The sequence below is a fragment of the Parasteatoda tepidariorum genome, chromosome 4, assembly GCF_043381705.1.
Source record: "Parasteatoda tepidariorum isolate YZ-2023 chromosome 4, CAS_Ptep_4.0, whole genome shotgun sequence".
In the NCBI taxonomy this organism is placed as follows: domain Eukaryota; kingdom Metazoa; phylum Arthropoda; class Arachnida; order Araneae; family Theridiidae; genus Parasteatoda; species Parasteatoda tepidariorum.
The window spans coordinates 53,234,964-53,244,751 of NC_092207.1; the positions used below are offsets into that span (position 1 = coordinate 53,234,964).

Genomic DNA, 9,788 nt, shown 5'->3' on the forward strand with positions numbered 1-9,788 from the left:
AAATAATTAGATTTTTTAGAAATCAAGATTTACTTCGTATTTTATTTACAGATACTATTTATAATTAGTGAAACATTCCTCGCTGCAGCCTGTAATGAGGCAGGGAGGTCATGGACGTTAAGACTCTACAATTTCGTGACTAGCATCATGAATGTGGCAATGTATCAACATTGTGCACAGGTCGCCTTTACTTTCCAGACAAATTGGTACTCATCAATTTGAAGCTGGGTGAGCTTCAAGCCACTACTGGGGATCGAACCTAGGATTTTTCACTGTAACAGTTCAGTGTCTTAACCTCCGAGCCATGGTGGCTTATCAGTACATCATTATAATTGTGCATTACATTGCTATTGTTGAGGATATTCAAATCATACTAAGTTATCAATTTAAAACAGGCAAAAAATATAGAAATAAAAAAAAAATATGAATTCTAATCCAAAATTTAATGGGTATTCTTTTATACATCATAAATTAAGAGCTTTACTTTTAAGAAAAACTAAAATTGTAAAAAGTAAATTAATAAATATCTACCTAAATATTTCATGAATGTATTCTCGTTGTTTAAGTTACTGTTAATAAGGAATTATTTGTTTATCTAGTGATTTACATTGTTTGAATGACTAAATAATCAAATTAATCTGTATAATAGTATAATTTAGATAGGCGTTTTAATATTTTGCCCATTTTAAATTTCGATTCGTCATTTTATGAAGAAAAAAATGAATAAAAGTAAATCCTTATCGAGCAATTTTTTTTTCAGTAATAGTATTTGAATTATTTTTGATAGCGAGATTGAGACTGATTTATTAAGAAAAATCGTTTAGCTTATAACTTAAAATTAATTTAATTTTAAGACCTTTCTTTGAGCAAAAATGGGTGAGATTTTCAAAATTTTATTTACTGTAAAGAAGTGACCATGCACTTGAACTTCTGTACTCATAAATAAGCGAATATATAAAATTGTGTGTAGAAATAAATTCGCTGAAAAATGATCAACGAATGCATAATGCCCAAAAGAAAATAACTCCTCAGTGTTGCTCTCTCTCTCTCTATCCTTGACCACATGCAAACCTTTACTGTTACGTTCATGCTACATTTATGTTAACAAAGCCCTTCATCGGTATTTTATCAGCAAATGGCTGCATAAATCATATGTGGGAAAATAACTTCCAAACGACACTTAAAATTTAATGAAAAATTAGAAATTAATAAAATGTAATTAATTGACACTTAAAATTTAACAAATTATTATTTATTTAATTGATTAATAATAATTTAATTCAAATTATTATTCAATTAAAATTTAATGAAAATTGAGTAATAATTTGAAGTAAATTTACTGCGGACTTATAAAGGGTTAAAGAAATTTAAAGTGAATTACCCTTTTAATGGTTTAAAAAAATAAATTCGGCTAACTAACAACCCTCTTTTAATTTTCATGGTTCAACTCAGTGGAAAATAATATGTAATACGCAATAAATTTATTCATTGAACAACACAAATACTCCAACAAAAGAAAGGGTAATACTTTGTGTTATGAAGACCAAAGTAAAAAAGAAAGTAAATATGAAAATGTACATATGAAAAAAGTCATTTGTGATTTATTTACGTTGTTTTTTGCTTTAACACACTGTTTAAGGCATTGAAAGACTGATTGAATGTAGAGTAGTAGTATGACACAAGGTCCGAAGTTGTCGAAAAAATAGAATCTTTGGCTGTCCTGAATTTAGTGTCCTCGTTAAAAGGGTTAAATAAATATAAATGCTGTAAATACATCAGCACAATCAAAATTTATCTGGTAGCCTGAGACCGTTTCATGCGTCTTTGGAATGTATAAATGACTACAAATATGTTTGCATCAAGGCAATAAATCAAGGAAGAAAGTTAAGATTTGAATAGTAAATAGAACTCTTGATTTGCACAATTAAATCAATATTTATTAACTAGTAATAAAAGCCAGCATTTAAGGTAGCTAATAAAATGAGTTATTTTTTCATTTATTGAGATAAAAAAAGAGAAATATTTTTGTTCTTTCAATATTTAAGAAATACTCGTGTTGTAACTTACAGCGTTTTCAAAATCACGTTAGGAGTTAAGGCTTCAACAAAATTTTCACCGAAATTAATATAAGAAACTGTTGCTATTACTGTATGATTAATTAGGAGTATGATAATCATACTTTTCCAGTAATCAAAAATACTAATAATAATAAAACACGTACAATAATTTTTTTAACTAGGCATAATGCGAATTTTATAATTTTCTAAAACCATCTTCTATTAATGAAATCATATTGCAAAAAATATTTCTGAAATGTAAGAATATTTTCTGTTCATAAACTATTTATTTGGTAAAATTCGAGAGTTTGAACATTTTGATGGAAGCTCTTGAAATAAANATTGTTAATGAGGATTAATTTGTTTATGCAGTAATTTACATTGTTTGAATGACTAAATAATCAAATTAATCTGTATAATAGTATAATTTATGATGACTTAGATAGGCGTTTTAATATTTTGCCCATTTTAAATTTCGATTCGTCATTTTAGAAAAAAATTTAAATTAAATCTTTAAAGAGCAATTTTTTTTCAGTAATAGTATTTGAATTATTTTTGATAACGAGATTGAGACTGATTTATTAAAAAATAATCACTTAACTTATAACTTAAAATTAATTTTATTTTAAAGCCTTTTTTTGCGAAAAAATGGGTTGGATTTTCGAAATTTTATTTACGGTAAAGTGACCATAAGCTTGAACTTCTGTGCTTATAAATAAGCGAATTTATAATTTCGCTGAAAAATGATCAAAGGAACGAATGCATAATGCCCAAAAGAAAATAACTCTTCAGTGTTGCTCTCTCTCTCCCCTTGACCTCACGCTATCCTTTACTGTTATGTTTATGCTACATTTATGTAAACAAAGCCCTTCATTGGTATTTTATCAGCAAATGGCTGCATAAAACATTGGTGGGGAAATAGCTTCCAAACGAAACTTAAAATTTAATGAAAAATTTAAAATTAATAAAATTAAATTAATTGACACTTAAAATTTAATGAATTATTATTTATTTATTTCAAATTATTATTATTCAATTAAAATTTAATGAAAATTGAATAATAATAACTTGAAGTAAACTTATCACGGCCTTATGAAGGGTTAAAGAAATTTAAAGTGAATTACCCTTTTAGCCAGTTAAAAAAATAAATTTGGCTAACCAGCAACCCTCTGTTTTAATTTTTATGGTTCAACTGAGTGGAAAATAATATATTAATATACAATAAATTTATTCATTGGACAACACGAATACTCCAACAAAAGAAAGGGTAATACTTTGTGTTATGTAGACCAAAGTAAAAAAGAACGTTAATAAAGTACAAATGAAAAAACTCATTTGTGCTTTATTTATGTTGTTTTTTTCTTTAACACAACAACTGTTTAAGGCACTGAAAGACTGATTGAATGTAGAGTAGCATGACACAAGGTCTGATGTTGTGCAAAAAATAAAATCTTTGGCTGTTCTGAATTTAGTGTCCTTGTTCAAAGGGTTAACTAAATATAAATGCTGAATATACATCAACACCGTCAAAATTTATCTGGTCGCCTGAGACCGTTTTATGCGTCTTTGGAATGTATAAATGACTACAAATACGTTTGCATCAAGGCAATAAATCAAGGAAGAAAGTTAAGATTTAAATAGTAAATAGAACACTAGATTTCCGCAATCAAATCACTATTTTTTAACCTGTAATAAAAGCCAGCATTTAAGGTAGCTAGTAAAATGAGTTATTTTTTCATTTATTGAGATAAAAAAAAGAGAAATATTTTTGTTCTTTCAATATTTAGGCAATAGTCGTGTTGTAACTTACAGCGTTTTCAAAATCACGTACGTAGTTGAGGCGTCAATAAAATTTTCACCGAAATTAATATAAGAAACTGTTGCTAATACTGTATGATTAATTAGGGGTATGATTATATTTTTCCAGTAATCAAAAATCCTAAAAATAAAACACGTTTAAAAATATTTTTAACGAGGCATAATACGAATTTTATAATTTTCTTAGAACCATCTTCTATTAATGAAATCATATTGAAAAAAATATTTCTGAAATATAAGAATATTTTCTGTTCATAAACTATTTGGTAAAATTCGACAGTTTGAACATTTTGATGGAAGCTCTTGAAATAAAATGAATTTACATTTATTATTTCAAAATCTGTTTGAAGAGGTAAGTACAAACTTCATTCCAAATTTAAATATTTTCGGTATTAAATTATAAATAAAAAAAGTTATATCTAAAAATAAACTTAAGCTATATATCTGAAAAAAATAACACACGTTTATAGTTATTAAAAAAACGCCACTTACTTTAAAGATGTATAAACAAATCCGGCTTTTAGATCAAAATGATTTTTTAATCAACTTTTTGACAGGTCGATCGTGCCACTCACAAAAATAAAAAAGAACAAACACTACGCGCACAAAAAACTCCCAGCGTTTAAGAAAACCACGAGCAGAAAGATACAACAATCCGAACCGGCGTCTGAAACTTGAATGAAAAGATATCTCGAACAGGATTTTACACTATGCCGCCATCATTATTTTTATATTCTTCTCTAATCCGAATTTAACTCATACGTGCGCTGTGTCTAAAATAAAAATAATAACAGAAATTTGAAATTCTGACGTCACACATACAGGTGGCGTTTTCCTTACGGCGCGGCGGTCAAGTTCCACACGAGATTTTCTTTTGTTTTTGTTTTGTAGTCATAAAATCTAAGATGAGATACACGGTCAGAACTTTTATTACACGTTTTGTTTCTATTTTTTATGTTAGAATTTTCGCCTGTAGCTATTAAAGACGTTCTTAGCTTCTGCACTGACCGGATTTCGAACGTTTTCAGGATCAAAGATCATTTATATACTACCTGATTCGATGATCTTGATGAATTCTATTGAAGGCAGGAAGTTTTTTTTGTTGTTATTATTACGACGCTTATAAAAAAAAAATGCCTAAAAATAAGCATTAACGGATGTTTTCGTAATAAAAATTAAGCTCGTCGCGAAAAAAAATGAATGATTTAATGATGGAGCAGATTTGGAAAACAATGGAAGGGGTGTGATGACAGCGGCTGTGGCTTGTATATGGTTAGGAAAAAAATGCCGAAAAGCAATCAATCAATCCGTAAATAACATAATTAATTGCCTTACTGAAATTAAATAGATTAAATTCATTTATTATTGTGTGCCCTATGATTTTGAACCTTGGTATCATAATTATATAGCATTACAAAAAATTACCATGCGGTAGTGTTAAAGTAATTAAACACATTTATATATTTTAATGTGTTTGAATTTACGAACTTAGTTAAAAATAGTCTTGATTATAAATAATTCAAGCAATTAAAAATTGTATCTGATCGTATTGTTCTTCTTTAGTAATTCCAGAGCACAAACTTGCAACCCATTTAGTAATATTCCGGTACCTTAAGCCTATGCCACAATGGTCTTGAAAATAGCTTATTTTTTGGTAACACGTAGATCATAGAAAAGCACATGTAATAAACTTTACTAATTTGCAAATGGAGGATTGTTTAGGAGTTTGCCCGGGAGATAAACTCTGGGCCTTGTCTTCTGTGAATATTCAGAAACGAATTACTTAGCAAATATCTTTCGAATTCTAAAGGACGAGGCAGTAGTTCATAAAAAAGTACATGTAGTGAATTCTAATAGGCATATTTACTACGCGTATTCACATCGACGTTTTTCACACATAAATCAAATAATATTTCTCGCATAGCTATATTTTCCAGGTACAAAAGTCATATAAAACACAATTTAAAACTAGAGACACTTAAAACAGCTACATTGCTGGAATATTCTTAAATTTGTTCAATCAATAACGACTGATTTAATATATTTATTCTAAACCATATGATTGTCTCATCAACACTATTTTTTTAAAAACTTCAGCTGGAAGTTCGTAAAGTATATTCTGAAATACCTGTTTCTGTACGGAGAGAAGAATCAACTGGTCGAGGCCAGACATCCTAGAGGTTAAACAACACAATTGCGTATTCGAACATGCTTTTAGAAACTCCCTGCGGAGATGATGCTATTAAATAATTTCCAGACGTTCTAAACTTCATTCCATATTGGGATGGGTTACAGCAAGGGGGAAATTCAATAGTTGGGAATTTGAGAAGCAAAGATGTAACACAGTTGATCATTTTTCGATTTAAGAATAACTCTCGGTCATAGTGAAAACTAATGCTGAGAAATTTTTGTATTTAATTTTACATCGCCAAAAATTTAAAATAGTTCATTATAGAGTGCAATATTTTTGCAAGTAACTTGTTTTCATTATTTTGATCCTGTTAAATATTTTCGTCCCACAAATGAAATTTACCAACATTTCATTTGGGTAACGAAATATATAATTATAGATTTTTTATGTATATTTAAAGGTGTCTTAGTTTTTTTTTAAAGATTTTTTATATCTAAAGCAGGATTTCTTAAACTTTTAGGTATGAAGACCATATAATATTTACAAGCATTTTGTGGTATACCATACGCATTGTGTTCTGAAAGAAATTGACAATTTCTTCGCAATTGCAATGTAATATACAGTACCATTGCAGTGTTAGGTCAAATTTAAAGAAATGAAATAAAAAATTAAATTTGTTGGGTGAATTCTTCACTTAATACTTTAGTAAATTCTGTAAGTCTTATCTGTATCTATTCTCAGATACATTGAGTAAGAATAATTGGTAAATTTAAAATTATTATAAGTTAGAAATATCAAAATTGATATCATTTTGGGGACTTCTACTGCAGGTCCCTGGACCATAATTTAGGTCGCGATCTACAGTTTAATAAACCCTAATTTAAAGATATCTTTTGGCTTTTATGAAAAGTAGTGAAAGGTAATATTGCAAACTTTAATATTGTAATTCATGATCAAAAATTGTTAATTATTTTTTTCGATACATCGTGATATTTTTCCATTTCAACCAGTTTGCTTTTTTCTTATATTTGTTAACATTTTCGTTGCTCGAATGAATTTCATCAACGCTCATTTTATTTTATTTTGTAAACAGTCGTTGAACAACCGATCGAATTTCCAGTTTACAACTATTAATGTTTAACTCCGCATCCTTGTAATTTTGAGCTAAATCCAGAGGACAAGGGAACTCCTGGATCAAATATTTGGAGAAATTCACTTTCGTTGAGGACTTTTTGATGGTACTAACCCGCACTTGCGTTACATGGAGAGGAAAACCACGAGAAATTTCCACGATTAGTCTGCCCGCAAGGGTACTCTAATCCATGATCCGTTTACCACTGAGGATACTTTACGTCAGCACTGTGGTCGGTGCAAGCCCTATGATGCGGAATTTGTATTTACCAGCAATCGCTGGGATTCGAACCCGGTTCACCTCATTGGAAGGCATACGTTCTATCCCCTGAGCCATCACGGCTCTATCAATACTCATTATAATATTTAATCGTTCGCAATAATTATAGATAACAATATATTCATTGAGTTCTATATCGACTCGCCGCATTATCATACACGATATATCGATACTTATTGTAAAACATGGTATTTACGATATTTCGTAAGAGTTTTTTTATTAATATATTGCTATTGGGATTTCTAAGGAAATTGATACTTTGCGATTGATCTTCAGGTTTTAATAAAACCTTCATAAGTTTCAGTTTCAGTAAAAATATGTTTAAGGTATTTTATTTTGTACGGTACAGCATTAATTTAAAAGTGTACGGAATGTATTTTATAGCATGAAACTCCGATATCGCTTTCTGCGTTGAAGGTAAAATATTTTAAACCAGGCTCACTTCTAACCAATCTTTTCCCGAATTTGCACTTATTTAGGAAACAGTTATTCGTCATTAAAAATATTAATTTACAATCTCAATTATTGGTAAATTTTTAAATATGAATGAAAAAAGAAATCGAATTTTTTTTTTTTGGATTTTATATTTTAGTACAAATATAATTCTAAAAATCCGTGATTATTTTTTTAGTGACTGTTAGACTGCTTCTATAATTAAGAAATGCTAAAATATATTTTTACCTGTAATTAGAGGGTCAGAATGTTTTTAAAAATAAAATATCCTATGCGCGTCAAAGTGTTAGGAGAATGTAGTATCTTACGTATGTATTGCTCCTCGCATAACCCCCTTCTCCTTAAAGTAAGCAAATCCCAGTATCCTATCCCATAGATGCTTACGCAATATTTGAATGGCCCCGAAAGCTCATAAAATTAAATTAAAGGGCCTTAAATCGCACAAATTAGATTTTCAAACATAAGATTATACGTTCTGGGAATCCAATAGAAATGTTTTTCATGCAGTGTATGTAATGTTTCTTATGAAATGCAACCTCATGATTGAAACGAATCGTCATAATGAATGTAAGAAAAATTAAACGCATTTCTTTAAAGTTCAATAATCGAGTAGATAATGACAATCAAAATTGCCTCTTGAAAATAAAAATACGAACTTCAACCAAAGGAGAAATGAACTTTATATGTTTGTACAGCGGGAGACCCGTTAAAAATCTTCGCGGGATATAATTTAATGTTAATTCTTATTCTTAAGAATTTGCCACCGGGTTACGAAGGTTGTTGATACTGTGGTTTTTAAGCAAAAAATAGCGCATTAGAAAATTTACCCGAAGGAAGATAATGCTGGAAGTTGGTCACATAAATGAAAATCTTGAAGAAAAAAAGTTCTAAATTATATTTTTAAAAAAGATATATTTCCTTAGAATAGTTCTTATTTTAACCTTATTTAACTGTGCAACATTGAGTAATTTTGCCTAGCCTCAAATTTTGGAAATCCCAGAGGACGAAGTGACAATCTTTGGGTGTTTTCAAAATGGACGAATGTTCCAAGTGCATTTAGAAACATGGAATGGATGACAAACTTAGAAAATCTCAGAAAGTTTTTGGAAGCATATTAAAAAGTCAATAATGCAGTTTAAAATATGAGCGTTGGCGATTTATATATTTCGCCAATTGGTATCTTGTAGACGAGAAATAAATCAAAAACACAATTTTTATTACTTCCACACTTACTTAAATGCCTCTTAGAATCATCAACCGCAGTCCCTTAAATGATTTCAGCAAGTAATACTCACACGACTCTTAGAGTTTTCATGTAAAACTCTCTTCTCCACTCAGAACAAAAAATAACAGAGAGTAAATGATTTTAATAAATTTTCTTCGACAAATCCATTTTGCAATACAAAACGAATTCCTAGGGATAAAAGGTGAAATTCACTTATCTTGACTTTCAAAGTTTACAAATAGTATTAATTTTATAATTTTATAACCGTCGTCGAACAGCCGATTCAAATTAGAGTTTTTAGTTACTAATGTTCAACTCTGTAGACTTGTTATTTTGAACCCAATCCAGAAGACGAATAAACTCCTGGATCAGTACCCCTAGAGGTATTGATTTGTTGTGGGAACTTGGAGAACTTAGCGACCCCGACAGATTTAAACGTGCGCAAGTTACCATTTAATACACTGGGATTATTTGGCAGGCTGAATTCGAAACCCCATTCTCTCGGACACGCCCTAATTATTTCTGTTTTCAATAAAACGCTATGTAAAAGTATACATTTAAACTATAAATCCCCCCACAAAATATAAATGGTACCCGCGGTCTAGTCAGTATTCTAGAATGGGTGTTTAAGTGCAAAAGGTGAGAGACTTATGACCTAGAGTTTTTTTTAACCTCGTTATATTTATATATATA

General features: G+C 29.5%; 1 protein-coding gene across 2 annotated transcripts in view; it reads right to left on the reverse strand.

The window, feature by feature from the left end:
- Window positions 1-6,143, reverse strand: part of LOC107447458 (titin homolog) — a 102,840-nt gene extending 96,697 nt beyond the window's left edge. Inside the window, exon 1 of one of the 2 annotated variants that reach the window (XM_043042481.2) lies at window positions 6,004-6,143. The gene's annotated coding sequence lies outside the window, so the exon portion shown is untranslated. Of the gene's footprint in view, window positions 1-4,367; window positions 4,662-6,003 lie in introns of those variants that run through there. The other variant, XM_043042479.2, reaches the window with a different exon arrangement.
- Window positions 6,144-9,788: the final 3,645 nt, after the last annotated feature.